This window comes from Anomalospiza imberbis, chromosome 19 (genome assembly GCF_031753505.1).
Source record: "Anomalospiza imberbis isolate Cuckoo-Finch-1a 21T00152 chromosome 19, ASM3175350v1, whole genome shotgun sequence".
NCBI lineage: Eukaryota > Metazoa > Chordata > Aves > Passeriformes > Viduidae > Anomalospiza > Anomalospiza imberbis.
In genome coordinates this window covers 9,299,417-9,321,959 of record NC_089699.1, presented here as the reverse complement: position 1 = coordinate 9,321,959, position 22,543 = coordinate 9,299,417, and the positions used below count along the sequence as shown (strand labels likewise).

At 47.2% G+C, this 22,543-nt stretch overlaps 1 long non-coding RNA gene across 2 annotated transcripts; it reads right to left on the bottom strand.

The window, feature by feature from the left end:
* Positions 1 to 17,200: 17,200 nt before the first annotated feature.
* LOC137485228 (uncharacterized) lies at positions 17,201 to 21,323 on the bottom strand. Of its 2 annotated transcripts, none has more exons than XR_011005227.1 (3): positions 21,105 to 21,323; positions 20,904 to 21,018; positions 17,201 to 20,402 (listed from the first exon to the last, which is right to left on the bottom strand). It is a non-coding gene; the product is annotated as an uncharacterized lncRNA (long non-coding RNA). The 2 variants fall into 2 exon arrangements; XR_011005226.1 differs by having other exon boundaries at positions 20,330 to 20,441.
* Between the last annotated feature and the right edge of the window lie 1,220 nt (positions 21,324 to 22,543).

The window sequence follows — 22,543 nt, the reverse complement described above, 5'->3', positions numbered from 1 at the left end:
ATGAGGACATAGTGACTGCAGAAACAAAACACTTGTCCAGAGCCAGGGTTTCATGTTTTCCCAGCTCACCTGCCCCTTTCTAAGCACATTTGTCCCAGCTGTGTGTCCTGATCAGTGTGTCAGGAGTGTCCCTAAGAAACCCTGGCTATTCCCAGGGACTGGTGGAGCCCCACTGGGTGCAGAATGCTGGGCTGGGGACACAGAGGCCCCCTGCCCTCCCCATGAGTGTCACTGCAGGTGCTACTGCTGCCCTTGGGCACTGGTGAAGGGTCCACGTGAAGTTGTTTAAAACTTCCAGAACAGAAATGCTTCAGATTTGTTTGCACAAATGCATGTGCAAACACTGGAATCATCCATGGACAAGAACCACCTGTTACCACTGTTGTAAATGTCCTGTTACCACTGTTGTACCACCTGGAAGCTTTAGAAAGCTGGTGCTTAACAAACCCACCATAATTTTTGCTTTGTTAGTGGAGTTTTCCTGGAAGATTTTTTCCTCTCCAGAACATATGTCCTGAAGCATTTCCCTTTCCTTACAGTGATGGTTCTGGGGCCATGTCCATTCCCAGGCAGGTCACACACACTGCACTGTGCTAAAGCAGAGTGTGTCTTTATTAAAAGGGAAGAAACATCATAAATTTTCACTCTGTAAATGTTTCATCTCTTCCAGCAGCATTGGAGCCCCTCAGGTCTGTGCGTAAGTGAATTTTTCAGACCTGGTGTAGAGAGAGATAAGAGAATAGAGTTCTGAACTGAGCTAAGGAGTTACAGTTGGTGTTTGGAGACTGAAGTTTGAAGCTATTGGAAATAACAAACCTGTCTGCACTGGACAAGGGATCATGGAAAAAGCACTCACTGTTTCTGAGGCAGATTTCTAAAAAGTTCTCTCAGTTGTATCGGTCTCCTACACAAAGAGGTGTTCAGGGCAGAATACACACACTGTTAAACTTTTTCAATGCAAATGCTTTTATTGAAAAACTTTTTTTTTTGCTGGATATTAAACCTCAGACTTACTGAGGGAGACTATTTCCCTTTTTCTACAATGGAATAAATAGTAAACCAAAAATTTGGGATTCTTTTTGTCTTCACCTCCCATTTTCAGTGTCCTGTCTGAGCAATGCAGTCTGGAGCTGGTACTGGCCATCGTGGTGATCTCTGATGCACAAGTGCCCCTTAATTCTACTGTAGAACAAGCTGTGAGGGTCCTCTGGCCAGGGACCAGGTCCTGCAGGGACCTCGCTGTGAGTCTGTGTGGTTATACTTCTTTTAAAAAAACCTATTTTGAGTGCAAATAGTTTCCTGCTTTTTAAAACACTTTAGGTGATGGCGGGAAGGGAGCTGATGGGAAGAAATGTGGATTGGTGCTTATTACACTCTGCTTGAGCTTCTGGCCAGGAGCAGGAGCAGACCGAGTTGTGACACAAGATGGTGCTCTTACAATTCAAACACAATGTGGAGCCCGGGAGAAAACTCATTCTGCTGGAGTATTCCCTTCTCCTAGCCTTCCTACAGCAGCCAAGCCTCAGGTTCCCTGAAACAGCTCTCCCAGGTGAAGCTGTTGTGTCTAAAGAAAGACAGAGGAACCCAAGCACTTGGTCACTCAGGGTTCAGGAGATGCTCCCCTGCCCTCACCCCTGTAAGTGCTCCAGTTGGGATTTGCCTCTGTCTGCTCCGGAGCTGGGACCTCCAGTCCAATTCACCCAACACTTGGGAAAGGGAAAGCTTTTCCTTTATTAGACAAAGGTCCTGCTGGGCACTGGGATGGAGCCAGACAGGGTGGGGGAGATGAGGTTTCTTGGCACTGCAAGGGCTGAGCAGCTGCTCCCCAGCACTCCTCTTCCTGCTGCTTCTCCAGCCTCCAGGGAAGTTCTGTTCCAGTTTGCAGGTAGGATGTTAAAGTACCCCTTCATTCTCTGCCGGAGAACAGCGGTTCTGAACTCATGAGCCAGCAGCAGGTGGGGCTGCAGGGCTGAGGGGGCTGATGCTCCTTACATCTACTCCAGACCTTCCCCCGCCTACCTCCAGTGCCCAGGGGTTGGGGGCATGTTTGGGAGGTGCTGCTGCCATCTCCTGCTCCTGAATGTTGCTGTGTCCAGGGGCCTTTTAGGCTGTCTCAGATTTGGAGCTTAAATGAAGAGGAAAAGGAAAAAAAACCCAAAAAATCATGTTGGAATCTTTCCCAGACATCACATCTGCGTTTCACTTCCACCTTTTGGCACACGGGCCTGAGATGAGATCAATATCCTGGTGTCCCTGTGGCCCTGCCCTGGCTCAGGGCTGGCAGGGATGGAGCTGCCACCAGCTAGGCCCTTTGTGGTAGCAATAGCAGGGCTTCCTCCCAGTGTCATCCTTAGACTTTCCTAAAGCCTGGTCTGCAGACACAGATCTCGGGATCTCTCTTTAAAATTAAATTCGGCTGATGTTTTCTTTGAGTTCAAGGAAAAAGGAGAGCTGACGGTGCTGCCCTGGGTCAGAGCACACGTCCTGCTGTCCTGGCTGGTGGTGGCTGAAAGCAGCACCTGGACCAGGGAGTGGGAGTATGGGGAGGTGTCCCACAGGTCACCCTGGATCCTGCTGTGTGCAGGCTGGATGAACCAGCTTCTACCTTGTGGAAACAACTGGGCTGATGGAAAATGGTGCAGCTGTCTGTATCCCAGCAGGACTAAAAATCAGGAAATCAGAGAGCTCACTGGTTTGCAAAGGCAGCTGGAATACTTCTGAAATACTCTGGATACTCTGGATGAGAATGATAGAAAATTTTACACTTGTTCTGCCCCTGCACGGGTGCTCCTGGCAGAGGCTGTTGTAGGGTTGCAGGTGCTACACATGGCTCTGTCCCTGCTTGGGGCATTTGGATTCTGCTCCTGGGATGGCACAGAGATATCTGTGGGATGAGCAGCACATGCATCAGGTGTGAAGTGTTTCAGTTTTTTCAGGCCAGACCTGGTTTGGGGTGGGTAACTGCACAAGGAAATGTTGTTAAAGGCTGATGGGGGGGGGCTGAATCCAGGGGAGAAAAGGTGCTGAGAACTTTTTTGGCTGCTAATTGATGTGTTCAATGAGAGAACAGCAGGATGTGTGTGTGGGTGGGGAAAATTGAATCCTTGTCAAAATTGCCCAAAAGGTAATGAAAATCCCTGAGATAAGAGAGGTGAATTGTGCAGCATCCACAAACCCATTAGAGTCCGGCTGACTCACTTGCAAATAAACACTGTGTGGGTGCTCAGGAGCTAAAAAAGCTCTCCTGCCCCATGCAGATGTGCTTGTGTCTCATTCCCCCTGAGAAGGGAGGGAGGGAGGGAGGAAGGATGGAAGCTCAGCCAGGCCCAAGCTCAGAGGTTCGGGGGGTGCAGGACCAGCTCCCCACCTTGGCATTGCAAACTCAGCACCAGACACAAGGTACCCATCCTTGCCTTGCTCAGGGCTGTGCAGATTTCCACATGTGGGATGAGAAAATGAGGAAGGACATTTCCAGAGGGAAGGAAGGCACCAGGAACATCCTAGCACCATCTGACTGGCAGAACCAAGCACTAGAGAACACCAGGACAGAATAAAGGATTCATTCAAAGGTGGTGAGAAAAATGCTTTGCTGCTTTTTGGGTGATAACCTGCCATCAGCTGGGCACAGCAAGTCATTGACTGGCTTTTGCAAGCACTTTTAGTCCTCTGAACTTTACAGGGTGCTCAGAAAGTCATTTCACCATAGCAACCTGCATCTGCAATAAAGCCCCAAATGTCACCTCTGGGCCAAAGCTGTGGCTGAACTGCAGCAAGCTGTGAGCAGAGAGCTGGGTGTGCAGCTCTGGGCATAGGGTGAGGTGGAGTTTACGCCATGGTTGCTGTGGAGCTGCTCATCCTGGGAAGCTACAGCTCTTCACACCTTTCCAGCCCAGGCTCTGCTGCCATCCTGGTTTGCAGGAAGCTCAGGGCTCTGCTACTCAGAATCTCTTTGAAATGCCTGCAAAATGGTCTGAAATGTCCTGGTCTCAAAATAGCCTGGTCCATCAGAAAGGCTAGAGGTACAGGAGTCCCTCTTGGCTGACAGCAGATAAAGGGGCAGCATAAAGGAGGTTTATCACTTCACTCAGCCTGGAAATCACACAAACGGGTCAGAAACCTTCAAAAGGAAGCACGGAGGAGAATTTTTGGAGGGATGAAGAGACTTTAACAAAGCTCTGCTGAGCCACCAGCAGCGTTCTGGGCTGACATCAGCAGCACTTGGATGTTGAACTGTTTTTGTTTTGTGAGCTGAGCTTTGCAAAGCAGTGTAAAGTGTGAACTGAAATCAAAAATAAGAAAGTGAAGGAAGTGTAAAATGGTCATAAGGAGAGTTTTCAGAAGGAAGCAGCACTGGCAGGGATTTATCTGCTGATGAAGTGGCAGTTTCCATGTTCCTCTTATGGTTCAAGCAGACTTTGCTGGGCTCTCTGGGCCTTGAGCAGCTACCTGGGTTGCATGATACCAAGCTAGACTGTGCTTCTTACTGTTCAGTGTTGCTTTGGGCTGGTGTTTAGCCATGATAAAAAGTGGTCAGTTCTCAGACTGATCCCCAAAAGAAAAAAATCAGAGTAAAAAAGCCAGCTGAGAAAGTCATGGTTCAGGGAGAACTGCAGATCAGACTGGCACAAGTCGAGAGGTTCTTCAGGGCTGGTGGTGTTTGGTCCTCCAGCTACTCCACACACAAATACTGGCCTCAGGGCCCAGTGTGCAGCACACCTTCCTCCAGGGGAGCTATGGTGTTTGGACAAGAGACACAGGAGCTTTGCTCCACAGCTGCTGCAATTTCCTTTCTTGTTTGTACAGATTCCATTTTTTAGGTATATCTCACACTCTGCTTGGGCAGCTCTCATCACTTCTCATCACAAACTAAATAAATCACTGATGCTGCAGAACCTTCCCTCCCCTCTAGAGATGGATCACCCAGACATGTTCTCAAGGGTATGAAGTTACTCCAAGGCAGTGGTCACAGTCCCAGGGCTGCCAGAGCTCCAGGAGCATTTGGACAATGCTCTCAGGCATAATAGTGTGATTACTGGGGTGTCCTGTCAGGACCAGGAGTTGATCTTTGATGATCCTTGTGGGTCCCTTCCAACTCAGCTTATTCCATGATGCCACATTGCTCCTTCATGGGGCTGTGCTGGGGCTGAATCTTCAGGGAAGCTCCCAAGGTTGTAATGGCATCAGAGTGGGCTGTGGTGAAGGGATGCTCCAGAGTCACCCCCACAAGCTCTGGCATTGCAGCAGAAACATTGCCAAGCCCTAGGGCAGATCCTTCTGCAAGCCAAGACATGGATACAACCCCTCTGTTCAATTTATCTCTTCAAAAGTTTTGACTTGCTGGCACCTAAAGAGATGGAGAGGGGTGAGAAAGGAGCAGTCCCACCAGCAAACACCTTGTTTCCAGGGCAAAAGATTGGGGTAAGGTTTTCCAACTTGGCACAGGCACAGTCTTCATGAGAAACTGAAGGTTGGCACTTCCTGGCTCTCCTGTGCCATGGGGCAAGTGCCCAGCTGCCCTCCAAGCTCCCATATCTGATTGACTGACCAACTGTGCTTTAGAAGAGCCCAAATCAAGAAATGCTCCAAAAAGAGCTCACTGGAGTGCTAGAATTGGAGTGCTACTCTGTAGTAAATTACACAAACCAGGTCATAGCTCAAGCTAACCCTTTTATAGGCCATAAATCCACATTTCCTGGATTTTTATAGATTCTGGTTAAAAACGTAAAGATACTTTGTGATTGGAATAAGCCAGCTAATAATTTATTTACATAAATTCTTTGCTGCGGAAAGCTCCCCATGAGGATGTACCCTGCAGGAAGCCAGGGGATGTCCCCAGAGGAAAGATGGGCATAAACAAAAAAATGAGGGACTGCCAGGTGTGTGTGCACTGTAATCGAGGGTCTTGGCCAGTGCCACATAGCCCTATGGTAACACAATATTGTGCCCTCCCTTTAAATGGTGTCACTATCTGGCATCTTTATTTCTGCAGGTTTTATGGCTGTGGAGGCTGGAAGATCTTATTGGCCTTTAATATCTTGGAGTTTGTTTATTTGCTGGCTGTCTCCCTCTCTCTCCTCATAGCCTGTATTTTGGGATCACTCCCATTTCACACTCCTTGCTTCAGCCTGGGCAGTGCTGAGGAGGGCGTGTCTGAAGTGTGACCATCCTCGTGAGATTTCCTAAGCCATGTGGCACTGGGGACCCCGCTGAGCCTGCAGTACTCCCTTGCTCCCCAGTCTTTTCCTGAGGATCTTCTGCCTACCTGACTCTTATTTTTTGCTGAGAGGTTTTTATCCTGCATTTGTGCTAACTTTCAGCTCAATCTGTGCTTTGACTCATTTTAATATTGTTACTATCTCAAACCTACTCCTTGTCACATATTTGGGGAGTAGGCAGGAGACATCCAAGAATCTGAAGCCAAAAATAGGGAGAATGAGAGAAAATAAAATGATGACTTTCTAGCTCTTCTGACTCAAACGCAGTCTAGCTGCAGGTGCAGTAGCAGGTGCATGGGATACCCTTGGGGGTGGCACCCTTAGCCATGGCCACACAGTGGACATCAGTCACCTCTTCCTGGTCATAGTGCTGTGCTCCTGCTGGTCAACTTTGTGCCATGAAGTTCTCCAAAGTCTCAGCCCCTGCTGGCTGCCGTATCCTTCAGCGTGTTCACACACCGTCCACACTGAGCAGGAGCAGCGCTGGGCTTGTACCTGCCTTAACTTCTTTTAGGATCATGTTTGATTAAGCCATATACTTGTTGTCAAAATCCTCATCTATTCCATGCTGTTTTTAACTACCACTCATTTTTAGAGTGAACTGGTTTTAAATTGCCTTATTCCAGTCGGAGCTTTCCAGGTCCCAAAAGTGAAAACAGATTAGCCAAGGGCTGTTGTGGTATTAATTTCTCCTGTATTGCAATGTCGTAATACTTGAGTCAAAAGTTTCTAGGGAACAGCAGCTTAGTTAAATAATCCTGCTTCTGGAGGAGTTAAAGAAGACATTTTCCACTCAATCTCATGCATGACATTCTATACAGAATCTAAAGAGCAGCATAAATTGACTAGAGAGGCACCTTTTAGCTGACCATGATATCACTGGCGTGGGCACCCAGCCAGACACTGGCACTAGACCACAGGCATTGATTGGGATGGACACAGCAGCAGGGAACCAAACCTGATGGGCCACTCTTGCTCACCCCCTGGTGAAGTTTACTGGCACGAAAACACCTTTTCCTGGGGAAATAGGGCACCCCAGGAATGGGCAGTCCATGCTGGCCAGGGGGACTCTGCCATGCTCTGCACAACATGACTGTGTTGGGAGGAGTGGAGCTGAGGCTTCATCAGTGAGGAAAGGGCACATCCAGGGGTATTGCCTTGATAATTTCATCACTTGAGCACCAACTAGAGTTCGGATAGAAGCTTGGATTGCAATCAAACCAGCCTCTCAGGGGCTGGGAACTCCCCATGGAAGATGCAGCTACCTGGGATGGGGCAGTCCAGCAAGCATGGATCATCTCCAGACTGGAAGACGGCTCAGAGCTGTGGCTTCTCCTTCCAAAACTACCATGAAGGAGATGTTGGCTGATGTGCCTGAGCTCACACAAGCTGCTCCTGCATCTTTTTGGTGTATCCATATCCCAGCAGCTCCTGAGAACTACTGGGGATACATCAGTGGGCGTGTGCCCCAAGGGGTGGCCATGCCTTCCTGCTCCTCCCTGCCCTTTACCCTCCCAGCAAGAGTGGTTGTTTCACCTCCTAGAAAAACCCTTATCTCCATGGCTGGGGGTGAAAGGAGTGTGGTGAAGCCTAAAGCAGAGCAGAGGGGCAATGCCCCACCAGTGCCTGGCATTAGCCCCTCACAGCACTGTCCATATATCCTCTATTTTTGGCAGTCTCTGGCTGGGAGCCCAGGACACACTGTCTCTCCTGTTAAATCTCTGTGAGTTTCCTGTTGCAGGAGAGGCACTTGCTTGATGTCCAAAGACACTCAAGTGCTTAATTATGTCCTATAGATGGATTGTATCACCACTATTGTTAGTGATCTCACTTCTGGTATGAGCCCCGTCTCTCTCTCTTCTCAGCCTTTTATTTTCAGTTTCTTATTGCTGTTTCCTAAACTCGTCTCCAGCACCAGGTGGGCAGCAGCTGGGGAAGTATTTTTGTCTGCAGGCAGCACAATGAGATGCTCTGAGGTGACAGGACCTGCTGGTGTGGGGGGACAGGCACGGTTTTGGTTGTCCAGCAGCTGGCACCCAGCCAGGGCTGCAGCCAGCGCGTGGCAGCTGAGCCCCAAATCAAAGCCACATCCCAGGGCAGCACCTGCACTTCAGGCACAGCTACTCCTGCTGGAAACCCAGCCCATGGTGGGTCTGTCTCAGCTGTTTCTAAACACAGCTGAATATACAGAAATGGGGTGTTGTGTTGGTTCAGAGTCCAGTTTTGTGGTTTGCAGCACTGAGGTGTGAGCTTGGTGAGGTCTCAGCAAGGTAAGCCACATCCCTGCTGCACATCCCACACCAAGGTGGTCCTCCCAGCACAGGGGGATTATGCAGAGGTGAGGGAGCAGCAGGTGGCAGGCACACAAGTCAGGTAACTCCGAGTCCCTCCCCTGTCCCTCTCAGCTCCATTCAGGGAGACGGGAGTTGTGTCACCCCTCCCTTGGCACCAGGGCCTCTGGCAGGGACCCAGCGAGCTGGATGGGACAGACGGAGGAAACCTGGCCCTGGGGGAAACGGCAGGGCTGGGAGAGGAGCACGCCGGGGCTCCTGGCTGCTGACAGGGGGACAGAAATAGCCACACAGTTCCCTGGAGAGCACACAGCATGGGCATCTATAGGGAAACCCTCCCCTGGAGCAGTGACCCAGACAGTGTCTGGCTTCCTCTCATCAGTGCTGCTTCTCCCAGCTGCTGCTTGCTGGTTTACCAGCATCACTCCATTCCCTCTGCATAATCCCTTCCCTCTCTGCAGGCCAGGAGTTCACCTGAAGGCCATCAGAGGGATTTAAGCTTATAGCAGAGGAGTAAAGGGGTTTTGGAGAGAACTAAACCAGCCCTGCTGACCTGTGTGAACTGCTGGGCTGTGAGTCTGGGCCCTGACTGACAGGCTGGGGTGTTCTGTCCTATTATTTAATGGAATAACAAGGCATTTCCTTGTTAAAATGCTTTACATTTCCTTGCAAAGCAGCAATCTGGAAATGCCATTGTCATAGAGTCGTGGTGGATGTCTGTGCTGTAGGCACTCAGCTAAGCTTGACTTGTGTGTGCAGCTCCTTTGCCCGCATTGCCCCAGTACAGGTGTCACTGCCACCACCATACCTGCCAGCCAGCATCCAGAGGTGACAGCACTGACTCACAACCTGTATTTTTTCATCTGACCATAACAAACCAAGCCTGCAGCCCCAAAGCAAAACAAAGTCACAGCTTAATCCTGTGCACAGGCAATCAGGATGTGAGCAGGTGAAGAGCACCAGGAATTGACTCCTCTCCAAGTCCATAGCAGTGCTTCAAGAGCCTTTGCAGGATGTGTTCCTTGAGAGGATGCTGCTCTATGTCAATGTGAATCCGGTTTGCTTTGCAGTGAAGCCGGGGCTTCCAGATCTCCACCATCAGTGCTGCCACTCGCCCTCTGCTAATTGAGACATGGGAAACATGTCCCAGGTGGTGCAGGACAGCTGGTTACCTCAAAGTGAATCTTCTGAACTGAATTATATTTCTTGTCCTGCAACATATGCTGAGGTGGAGCTGGGGATGGGATGATGATGGGTGGAACAGGCAGATGAAACAGCCACAGGGGTGGGCAGGGGCAGGGGGAAGCAGCATCTCGGATCTTGCTGTCATTTGTGGAGAGTACAACTTTAGGGCTATGAATACAAGCTGACGCGTGCTGGTGTGTGCAAGCCATAATCCTGCCAGGACAGGACATGTGACAGACTTCAGGAGAGAGAATTTTAGGCATCCTCTTCCAAACCAACCTCTTTCATCTCAGCATCTGAACTTTGTTTTTGCCACGCATTTTTCTTTTTTTTATTGCTGCAGCTTTTTATGGCTGTTTGTATCAACCTTGGTGCTAAGATTGGGTTTATTTAGTGCTGTTTTTCTGCTGTATTCCCTCCTGCTGCTGGTCTCTGCTGCAGCCAGGGCCTAGGGCTTTTGTGTGAGGTGTTACCAGCTGGATGCTTCCATGGGCATTTATGGACTTAGATTTTAGTAACAAACAGCGGATGGCTGCAGTCCTGGGATGGACATCAGGCAGGACCATGGAATTCTCCTTGACTGACAGGCTGACCAAGTGTAATAGCAGGGTATTTCTGCTAATTAGCTGGAACCTGTGAGCTGGTAGTGTGTAGCACTCACACACACACACACTTTTCTGCCTGTGGATAGTGGGGGCTTTGAGCACACAGAGTTCCTTTGTGAGAGATTCACTTCAAACCAGACAGTGTGGGAGGCCCAGCTGCTCCGCAAAGTAATGAGCCCCAAATTTAAGCTTTTAGAAAGCTCCTTTTTCTCTACTTTTTCTTTTTTCTTTCCCTTACATGAACAGGGCAATTACTGCTTTGTACTGCTAAGAATTATTTAATACACACAGTGCCTTCCCCCCTCACTAATTTGGGTGCGAGTAGCAAGGTCTTTCTGTGTGTATTCCGTCAGTATGAGGAGGTTCATCAGGCCCTCTGAGGATTCTGAGCATTCAAGGCATTCTGAGGATTGCCAATAACAATGTTCCCATGCCCCTGAACACGTAATCTCTATAAGAAAACCAGGCTCAGACAGGTGGTGAGATGATCTGGAGCTCTGCTGTGGAGAGCACTGACTCCACATGTCTCCTCTGGGCTGGAAACACAGCTTCAACTTGGGCTCATGGGCTGGACAAAAAATTAGGAGGAAAGGGTTATGCTCATGATGGATCATGCCTGAGCTGCAGCTGGAAGCAGCAGCAAGTTTCTCCTAGATTATTTTCTCTCACCCTATACAGTTTTTTCCCTAAAACCTTTCAGACTTGGGCCAGTCTCCAGCCCTTTGAGATGGAAGCAAAGCCTACCTAACCCCACACTGCTGAAGCAGATGTGAAAATAAAGCAGGTTGACTATTTTTGAGCCACGAGTAAAATCAAAATGCATGTCCTGACAGGCAGCAGGCACTGCTGCTCAAGCCTGTCACCTGGGATGGGGTGGGTGACCGAGGGCACCCACTACACCACCCCAGGTCCAGAAGAACAGCAGCCAAACCCCAAACAGCCAGCAGAGTACATGGCACACCTGGTGCCTCACTAGGCACAGGGTGTTTGGATAAAGATATTGCTTTTATTCCCTTTTTCATGTGCCACCTTTTTATTTAATGTGTAGCTAAAATAGACAATGGAATAAAATTGCCAAATATTGAGGTAGAAGGATAAGAGCCTGGACTTCCTGATCCTCTAGCCCAATAAGCCTAGTGGTCATCCTGCTCCGAAGAAAGAGGGCAGCAACTTTGGAAACTGAAGATGATTTGGCAAGGGCAGGTAAAACCAACACCAGCAGGAACTGGCTTGTTTTTATTTTCATTTTCAAGGGGTTATGAAGGATCTGTTCCATAAGAATCCCCAGTGCTGTCAGCTCCAGCAGCTGCCAGGTATTTAGCTGAGGGGTAATTAGGGAGGCAGAGGTTCAGAAGAGCATTCATGCACGTACCCACTGAAATGGCATCCAAAACCATGGCTCTGAAACTTGTTTTCATCTGGGAGACACCCCAGCTCAGGAGGTACACTTTACTGGAGAAGAGACCTTCAGTGCTGACCAGTAGGATGGAGTTTTCTGCTCTGTAAATTTTATCTTGGGCAAGAGCTTGTAGTCACTTTTCTATATCTGTCTCCTTCCATTTGTGAGTAAAAATCTGAGGGTTGCCTTCTGTTTTTGTTTTTTTTGTTTTTTTTTTTTTTTCTTTTGTAGTTTCTTACCATTACTGCAATGAAAACAGTCCTCAAATGCTATCATTAAAAGGTAAAGGCAGGGAAGCATTTGCACTTCAGCAGCCTTCAGGCTTCAAAACATACCGGGGATCTTGAACTCCCAGCGCTGGAACAGGAGATGCGATCTACAGAGGCAAGAAATCAGGTTGCCCTTTCCCTTCAGCTGCAAAGGGCAGTTTGTGTCTGTGTTGAGCAATGAGATGAGGGATCAGGGGGAGGATTTGGTTTGGGAGGGGGAGGTAAGCTGTGCTGTCACTGCGGGAGCATCCCGCCGAAGGTGCCAGGTCACCTCCTGCATCCTTTCCCTGCCCTTTACAGCCAGCAGCGTGATCCTGCTGGAGCTTGACGGTGCCTTGGCTGGGATTCCTCAGATCAAATGGCATGATACGAGCCGTCTGCACCCCTCCAGCCTTGCTCAGCGTCCCTGGCAGCTGTGTTGTTCATCACCTAGAGCAGGGACTGCAGCCCTTTAGGCTATGTTACAGCCTGGGAAACACTCACAGCTTTCCAACGAGCTTGGAATGGTGCTGGCTGCCTCCCCGTGGGAACAGCTCCTTGGCAAACCCAGGATACAAATCCCAAGGATGCAGCTCAGCAATTCAAATGTCACGACTTAGGTGCAGCTTTCTTCACCACAGCAGGTCTTACTTCATGTACTTATTTAGTGTGAGTAACAGCAATGTATTTTTACTCAAACCCTTCTGGTGCTCCCAAATTTATTTTGCAGCTCAGGCCATGGACTTTGAAGATGAACTGAAAGCAGCCCAGTCCCCGGCAATGGACACTGGGAGCGGTTCAGATCTGGATTTACTCAGCTTTACCTTTCTTTACCATCAGCCAAACCAAAACATTGGATCTGGCTCCCCATGAATAGTGGCAAACTTTGGATCTGAGCTCATGTAATAAGCAGTTGTTTGCCCTGGCTGGAGGCTTATGACTCTGCAGGAAAAGATATTTCTAGGTATTATTCCTAAACAGAGAATGACAGTTGAAAGAAGAACTTTGTCGAGCCATCTCATGTGTCCAGCTCTTTGGGTTTCTGGGGGAAATGAATAACTAGAATGAGACAATGAATGAGACAAATAACATTTAACTGGTGCTATAATGAACCAACAGTCTGCCTCTGTGGACAACCTGCAGATTCTTCTTCATTGCTGTTTTGTGTTAAAAAAGGCTGTGAGTTATTTGCCAAATCCCCTGAAACACAATTGGAATTGAGCAACAAATTCCCAGTGGTATCACTTGAAAAATCCCAGCCCTATCCCTACAGGACATAGAGCTGCAGGTTAAATACATCCTGAAAAGGCTTGGGTTTCTCTGTGTAGGATGGCAGTGTGGAGAGGGAGGATGGTTGTGCTGTGTGTCATCAAGCCCCTGGAGACACCAGGCTTGGTTACCAGTTCCTGGGTAGCTGGGAAGTTGTTACGATCCGGTTTGAACACAGCAGAGCACAGGAAACGAAGTATCTGTGAATAAAGCAAATCAATCCGAGAAAGGATTGAAATATACCCAAGAAAAAAGATTAAAACCAAACAAGGTTAGATGCTGATGCCAAAATGTGATACATTTTGTTTAATATTGAAAGAGGCAAAGAGACAGAAAGAGAAAAGAAAGAAGTGTGTGTGGCAGCTGGGGGGGGGACAGGGAGAGAGTGACAGGAATTAGGTAGAAACGTATCACCCTTCTGGGGGTCCCAACGACATCTCATTGCTCCCCTCCATCTGTTCTTCTGGGTGATGAGGGTCCCCACGGTCGCACTGCTCCATGCCACACCACACCATGCACACTTCTTTCTCTATTTCTTTATTTTCTCTTTTTTTCTCTTTGCTTCTTCTACTGTTAAACTAAATGTATCAAATTTTTGGCACTAACACCTAACCTTGTTTGGTTTTAATCACGTTTTTTGGGCATATTTTGAACCTTTCTGTGTTTGATCTGTTTATTCACAGAGGCTTTGTTCCCTATGCTCTTCTGTGTTTAAACTGGATCGTAACAGAGGTTAATTCAGCCACGAGAGTAGAGGAGGATTTTGAAATGAACTCTGTGTTCTCTGCTGCTACATGTTCTGACAACAGGCTGGAATGGGTGGAATAAAGAAGGTAGAGTACGACGTGGCAAAGGATTCTCATGGTCCTTGGGAGAAAAATTGAGGATATGCACACCATAGGGCTCCAGGTGTGTGCCTGCTCAAATCCCCAGATAGCTTCAAACCAGAGGATTCAGGCTTTTGCCCTGGTGTGGTGACTCCACCACATGGACAGGGTTTGTGGCCAGGTCTGAGCTTGGCCTCCTTGTTGGAGCCCTCTTGGGAAGAGGAAGCTGCCTACCTTGCAAAAGGCTCAGCCTTGTTCCTGGGGTTGAAACAGAAACCACAGCAAAGAGCCAAGAGCTTTTCCGAAAGCCAAAAGCTTTTCCAAAAATAAGTTTCAGGTTCACTGTTGGGGAATTTGGCTTAGGTAGAGCTCATTAGGAAATTCTCTTCATCTTGGTCTCTGGGAAACCTTCTGGCTGCTCAAAACTCTAGAAGAAGAAATGGGGGAGACATCTGGAACAACCCTGCTGTCTTTACGACCTTAATTTGGATATAAAGTACCAGGGAAGTCAATCTTCTGGCTGTACATCTTCTCAAAGTGTAGTTAAGAGTGCAGCAAAGGAGGGAAAGTGGAGATCTGCCCACTTTCTCTGGGCAGCAGTACCTCTGCACACTTGCTCTTGAGTCTGTTCAGCTTCCAGGCAGTAAAAAAGCAGAAGAATCTCCGTCTCCCTTCCAGATGTGCATGCCCAGATGTGCACAGGCAACTGAAAGAGAAACTAGGCCACAGCAAAGGATGCCCAGAAGGCACATGACACTGCATGTGTGTTGTTTTTAAGATAATCTCTTTATCCTTTTTTCATTAAAAAGCAATTGGCATTTTACGTCTCATAAGCTTTCCCTTTGCAGCTCTCTAGCAACCCTTTGTGTGTTAAATGGATCATCCTCTCAGTGTCTTTATGGAGAGGGGAAACTCTACAATTCCAAATTTTTAGGCAGATCAACTCTATCAAAGCAAACCACCTGTCATGGGTTGGTGCTGGCACAATGCCAGTGCACCCATGAAAATATATTTTTCTCAAATGACTGCTGTGAGATGCAACCAGAGACAGAGCAGAGCAGGCTTGAGCTTAGAAATAAAAGAAAAACCTTTAGTAACCTACAACTATAATAAAAGGAACACACATAATTCAGAATGAAAACCTTCCAAAACATTCCTCCTCCCCCCACCCAATTTCCACCAAAACACAGTGAGACAAAACCTTGGACCCTCGATCAAGTTACCACCCTCAGATAATCAATTCTCAGTTCATCACGGGAGAGAGGAGTCTCTCTTGTACCATAGTCCTCCACAGGAAACACAGCTGAAACCTTCCAATGTTCCCATGTCACACATGGCACCACCAGGAGAAAATCTGCCATTGTGACATCCTCATTCCATGTACAGTCTCTCACCACCGGTGTGGACCAAAACTGCTCCCAGGGTTCCTTTAAGGATGCTTCGCCACGTACCAAAACCAACAGTTTCTCATTTTGGGACAACAGTCCCCCCCACTTTCTCCTCCCCTGCCGCCAAGGATCTCGAGAACAGAGATCTTCTTCCCTGAAGACAGAGGGTCTTCAACTTTTCTCTGTTCACTCCACTCCTGTGCGTGACGTCACTCACTTAAACAGGCCATTCTCACTCCTGCACTCTCTTGGCTCAAGTCATTGCATTCCCCCTAAATGCAGTCTCTGTGTTACAGGAAAATTGGTTCAGTCTATGGCTATACAAGAAAAAGTCCGGCCAAAGGCCACTCCATCATCTCCTCCCACCTAGGATTTCTCTTCCATCTTCTTCTGACATCTCAGGTCCAAGACTATCTCTCTTCTCTTTCAAATAGAGGAGGAGTAGTGTTTAGTAAAACTTTATTTTCCCAGGAAAGAGTTAAAAGTCTCGGGCTCCCAGGACGACTGAAATCTCAGCTGCCCAGAACTCCCACAGCTAGGCACCTTCCCCCCCTCTTCTCTTTCTCCTCCACCAGCGTACTGCCAGCATATGATATCAAATTTCCAGGTGGCACAGGCTCTCTGTCTCTCTCTCTCCCTCTGAGGGGGGGGAACAAAAGACATTTCAGTGTTTCTCCACCCTTCTGTCCTGCAGGGGCCGGCCCGGTTCCAGTCCCTTCACCCCCTGGCCTACCTCTCCTAGGCCGCATGGCTTCCCCCATGGCTGGGCAGGGGAGGTCTGAACTCTTCACTGACCGGAACCAGAGAGAGACTTCTCCTGGGAGCTCTCTGCTTTTAACCCCCTGTGTTCTCAGAGGTGTGCCCAATGTCTTCAGTGGTCACACCGGGTGTCAGTATTCAAAGCTGACCACTGATTGGTTTGACTAAAACTTCCCAAGAAAACTCACTTCCTTGTCAACCCAGGACACCACCCCACCCACATGTCCCACCAGCCAGGAGCACACGAGGCTGAGCCCCACCATCCCACAAGGGACATGGCTCCGGGGAATGGCTCACCTGGAAAGGCAGCACGCACTCAACCCCCACATCTGCTCTGCTAATTTACACCTCAGTAGAAGAGCCCGGGTGGGATCAGCTGGGATGGATATCAATGATTTCCGTACAGGTAAGGTTTCTCCTTTTTCAGAGGGAAGTGGGAAAGGAGAGGCTGATTGATGACATCCCTCTACTGACATCCCAATCCCATCCCAGCTCTGATTCCTTCATCTGTTCTGAGATAGGCTGGAAAGAAGAGGGGGGGGAGATGGTGAAGGCATTGATGCAGAGTGGAAGGAGCCTTTGCATGACTTATAAATCTATCTTCAAGCTTGGAAAGGGCAGACTGAAACATGTTTGCAAATATTGGGCATTTGACAGCAAACTGTGATTGCTTACTCATTCAGAAGGGGGGGAAAAAAGGGCCATAAAAATAATAGACACAGCCAAAACTCAAGTAGGTCTACAAAGAGGATTCCCTAGATTTAAACTCTGTCAGTGGGGCTACTTTCCCTGTCTGAAGAATGACACAATTTCCACCTGCTATGTCATGTTCAGATGTTGTGTGCCCAGGGTTTTGTGAAGATTAATTATGTTGAGGACATACAGTAGAGTTTAACAGTTATCCATGGATTTCCAGGAAGAGAGGTTTTTTCCTAAGGCATCGTGTTGGGCTCAGCTCAGTTCAGTAAATAAGTTGATGACTCCCTTGACTCCACTCCTTGGGCATTTCTTTAAGTGCAGCCTTGGAGCACACTGTTCTTAAATCAAAGCATAAAAATAACCAAACCTGTATCAAGTGAATTGTAGCAGCTGGAGGAATGGAGGTAATAAACAAAGTTAAAACAGCCTGATAACAATATCCGGTTACCAAAGAAGAATAACCATTACTCTCTAATGGTGAAATACAAAACCTTTCTTGTGAGAAGGCATTGATTTTCCAAGAAAGGAAGGGGAGAGCAACCCAGAGATGTAATGCAGCATGTGTGGGCACCAAGAGGGTATAACAATGACAACACTGAGCAAGTATCTCATCTCCAAAAGCTCAGGCTGCCTGACCTTTAGCAGTGCTCAGGATTGTGTGTTTAGGATGTCATTAAACAAGGCAGGCTTCCTCCAGCAGAGCAGTGTGTGGAAGTCATCAGAGTGGGTTTGGAGAGTGAGATTCCAGACCAGCTACTCAACGGACTTGGAAAAGCCACATGCCAGAAATAAACCCAACACAAAAAACTAGTTTTGTATAATAGCTCTTTACCCCGTGTTCATGTTGGTAACCTGATTTCCATGGCATGCCCAGTGCAAATCCCAGTGCTTGGTGTGCTGGAGAACTGAGGGTGGGATAAGAGCATCTTAAAGGCAAATTTAGGAAAAGGCAAATGACTGGATTAGTCCTTGGGATCTTGGGAGCTGGGAGTGTGGATTTTATGTAGTCGCTGTCAGCTTTGTGTGAGAGGGTGGGCAGGACAAGAGGGAACTGCTGGTGTTCAGCACAAGGTTCAGTGCTCTAAAGCCAGGGTTGGTGGTACGAGCACATCTCTCACAGCTGTGTAAGCTCTGGGTGGCATTTGAAAGCCACTCTATAGAGTAGAATAATGAGTGTGAAGAACTGTAGGGTAGCTTGAAGACTGACGTTAATTACCCACTAATTTTCTAGCTGTGATCCATGAAACACTTGTTGCTGATCCTCAGACAGATGGCTAGTCACATAGGATGGGCTTCTCCTCTTTATTTCCATCTGCTATATTTCATTAAGAGACCTAAAAGTAAAAATATCCCTAATGTTATTTTTCCATGCAAGTTACTGCTACAGTGACTTGATGCAACTGTGAATAGAAGAGTTTCCAAGAGACAAGATTGTCTTAATTAATTCATGATCTGTGGCATGAAAAGCAACTGCAAATCCCTACATGAGATTCATCATGAGCACTACACTTACTTCTAAGTGCTGTTTATCTAGAAGAGTCAGTTCAAACCAATTTTTTTTTCTGGTATAAGAAGAGAAAAGAAGCTGCAATCTCTTCTGAGCAGAAGAAATTGCCATTTTTAGGCTCTAACCAGTTGTAGATGGTGCCTACGAAATGGAGGTGTAATCAAGGAGATCCTTCAGGCATGAAATCTTCTTTCCCTCTGTGTAGTAAGAATATATCCAGAAACAGCTTTTCTGCACAGCTCCAAGCCTCTTGTCAGCCAGCACAGTGCCCAAAACTCCCCTAAGGGGGAATGCAGTTTTGGGAGGTTGGTTGGTTCTGTCTTTCACTAATTTTTTGGCTGTAGATGAAGTGTCTCTGTGAGTGGAGAAGCTGGGTTCTTGCACACATAGCTCTAACAATTTCAGAGTGTAGTACCCGATGTATTGAAGTGTTTTCCTGGAATGTTATGGTCCCCTCCACCCATATTGCAATTTACTTTTTTTTCCAAAAGAGACAAAAACCTGAATCATTCTAGTCCTTCCATGCCTTTTCCACAAATTCTTTCAGAAGGACAGAAGCTCTCCCCTATTTCATGATGAAGAAGTTTCAGTATGTTTTAGAACAAGGAACTGTTAGGTGGCCCAAAAGCCCCAAAAAAAGCACAAACAGAGAGAACAGGCAGTCCAGCAGGAGCAGCTTGATGTATTGAGAAGCTCCAGGGACTCGGCTAACACTTGATCTCCAGAACTTTGGATGAAGTCTGGGGCTGGTATCTTAGATTTGGGTTATTTTTATCCTTGACTACACAAGCCATTGCCCTAGGCCTCCTGAATGGTTACCACAGATATTTATCTGGGATGAAGATCTCTATAACTTTACACTTTCAGACTTTTTAAGGTCTGAAGCCAATGTACTATTTTGGACCCCACAACCCAAATCACCACTCCTGCTGTGTGTCAGTGACACTGCCCACAGCACATAACCTTTGTTCTCACCCCTTCTTCATTAATTGCTTCAGCTTGGAAAAGCAAGCAATTTCCTCACCCTCCTGGCAACATTCCCACGAGGAAATTCCTCCTCCCAAGCCATAGCCACACAGCCAGTCACAACAATCCTTCCTCCTCTTGCATCAGGCCATTTCCCCATTTGCTCTGGCTCTTGCCGCTCACCCCAGGAGAACCTTTGGCTCCATTTGTGTGCCTGTTCATTCTCCTCCAAGAGCAGCTATTTGAGTTCCACCCTAAGAACACACTGACTTAGGCCCCAGTTTAGCAAAGAATTTTATCACATGCTCAAGTCTAGTTAACTTAGACCTTCATTCTGTTTTTAGCTTATCAGAGCAGGGGTGGGTAGAGCCCTTGTCCTCTCATGCATGCCCGGGTCCCAGGGAGCTCAGCCGTGGATGACCAAGAGCAATGTGCCTGAAGCTCAGCAGGAGCTCAGATAAGGACTGTTGAGCTGGCCTCCATCCAGCCATGGTGCCATGTCTTTTAAGGCCTAATTATCTCTACACCACACTGCAGATGTGTCAGCCTGATGGTGGTGACACACCAGAGGTTATTGGGTGCTTCCACCCCAACTCACCACCTCTGCATGGTCATTAAACTCTGTGTAGTCTGTGTCTGCCTCAAACTTTGCCTTGGATGTTGGGAATCCTGAATAAGGACTTCAGGGTTAATACTTAGTAACTTCAGAGCAGAGAATGCAGCTAAAGTAGGCAAAACTTAGTGATTGCCTCCAGTTCAGACATAAAGTAACCCAGTAGTACTATAGCCAGTATTTTATTCTGCTTAAACCACAGTGAAACTGGACACAGGAGCACCTAACTTTCCTGTAGAGCCTCATCAGAACAGAATGAGGCTTAATGACAATGGCTAAAGAAACAGAATAGCACCGTGGATATCACTGAGCCACTCAGGACATTTACTTTCAAAGTCTGGAATATTTAATTCACCTCATATAAAAATTCCAATAGTGAAGGGTGGAGAAAATTGAATGATGAATGAAGACACCTGTTTTCCTGAACAGAGCTGAAATGAAGAAGGTGGGTGGTGACGATCCGATTTCTCCTATAGGTCAGAAGTTCAATGTATCATCAGATTTCATGTCATGGGGCTGCTCTCTTCCTAATTGCATCCAGCCAGGACTCTGCACATCACTGAGCTTTTACTTTGGGCTCCCTCCATAAGATATATACTATAGTCAGAGTAGTTACTAAATAATTTTAAATGTATTTTTTAAGGGTGAATCATTACCTTTCAGTTCTACTGCACAGCAGCAAATTAAACTAGTTGCTGGCTTGCATTCATATAAAGTATAAAATCAAGTACTTAACTGGATTGTTGCTACAGCAAGTTTATTTTGTACAAATTTACTACAAATATTAAGTAACAAGCCTCTGGTGGCTGTGATCTTGGGTTCAAAGGTATCTGGGATCTTGCAGGGATAGAGGAACCAAATCTCTGTGAAATGCAGCCTGAGGGCGCATGGCCTGACCCCAGGTGGAGGGTGGATGAAGGAAGGGAGCTGACCTGGGTTTGTTCAGTAGGTGATAGGGGGATCTGAGCCAGGAGCGCTCTTCACACAGGTCCTGAGTGATCCCACGTCGTAACTGCATGAATTATTTATGCATCCTGGGGAGAGAAGCTATAGCCACATCTCAAGCTGAAAAATAAACAAAAAACTAACCCCAAGAACCTAAGCAATAGCTTAGAACTTAGCTGATGACTGACTTTTTGAATAATTCAAGTTCAACAGGGACATCCATGGTAGACTAGCATGACCTCCTATGAACATCTGTTCATTTGCAGAATAAAATGAGACCAAGGGAGCGTGTGAGCTCTCTGGCTGGCCAAATCACAATATTAAATTATGACAGAGGAACACAAGCTCTGATACACAATGATATCATGGGGCAGTGGCTGAGAATCAAGCTGGGGTTCTCACCTTCATCCAGCTAATGAAGGGTAAACTACCAGTCCTTACCCAACTTTACATGGTGTATTCTCCTGCAGAGCACCTTCAAGCACACCTCTGCTTTAAGAAACCTCTGTCTCATGTGATAATTAACTCTCAAGGAGGTTTTACCCTTCCTACAACCAGGACAGACTATTTGTGACCCGCAGTGCGTTCTCTCCTTACTAATTCACCTCCCAAACATTTTCATACTGAGAAAAAGGCTTTCAAAGGTTTCAGCTCATTCTGGTTTCCCATGTGAGGAAGGACAAGGCTTTTGCTGGTGCTGTAGGATAGCTTTAAGATGCAGCTTGGGAGAGCAGTGGCAGCCAAGAGGAGCAGAGCTGCACAGAAGACAAGTCTGTGTTCTTTAGATGATACGAATTTCTCTGAAAGTCAAGAAACCTGAAACTGCAGTGGCAACTCAGATTTCCTCCTGCAATGGAGTCGAGGCAAGCTAATTTTAGTCACCATGCACTATGCAAACAATCATACTGGGAGTTGAGTTCATTTTGTAAGTGCTGACTGCCAAATTTGCTGCAGGGCATAGACTTCTCATATGGGTCTTAAAGAGGTTTGAAACCAGCTCTTCAGTCAGTGGTGCTACTTTTCAGATGGAGGGGGTGGCTCAAAGGCGTCCTGTGAGGAAAGCTAACCTCCAATAGCAAAGGTCTAGGTGACTAGTTTAGATGATATACTGATTTTTTAGCTGGCCAGAATTAGCTGCTGGTGGGGTTTTCTGAATCTATTTTTGATTCTATATATAATTTTTCTTAATTCCCCTTATGAACTCACACCACCAGCCTGCAGGAGATGCTGGGACTGCTAGTATCTGCATTACACCCAGGGTGTGCAGAAAAAGGAAGCAGATCACTCCTGGGTTTGAGATTTATTCTCTAAATATTTGGCACATTCACAGAGTTTGCTTATAAGTGGGATTGATCTGACTTCCTAGGAAAGGAGTAGTTCTTTAAAACATTGCTATTAGACTATGATTCATGGCACTCATTTGAAATCAGAGGCAGACATGGGGAACACAAAGAAGCAGAAAAGTAGGGTACCCTTCTAGGAAGCCCAGGTTTCATAATGGACAGTAAATTGTTACATTTCTCTTCAACATTAAAAAAATTTAGCATGCAGACTTTCATCTGATAGCTTTCACAGTGTCACAAGTGATGCTATGGCTGAATTGTTCTTTGTGTTTAAATGAAACAAT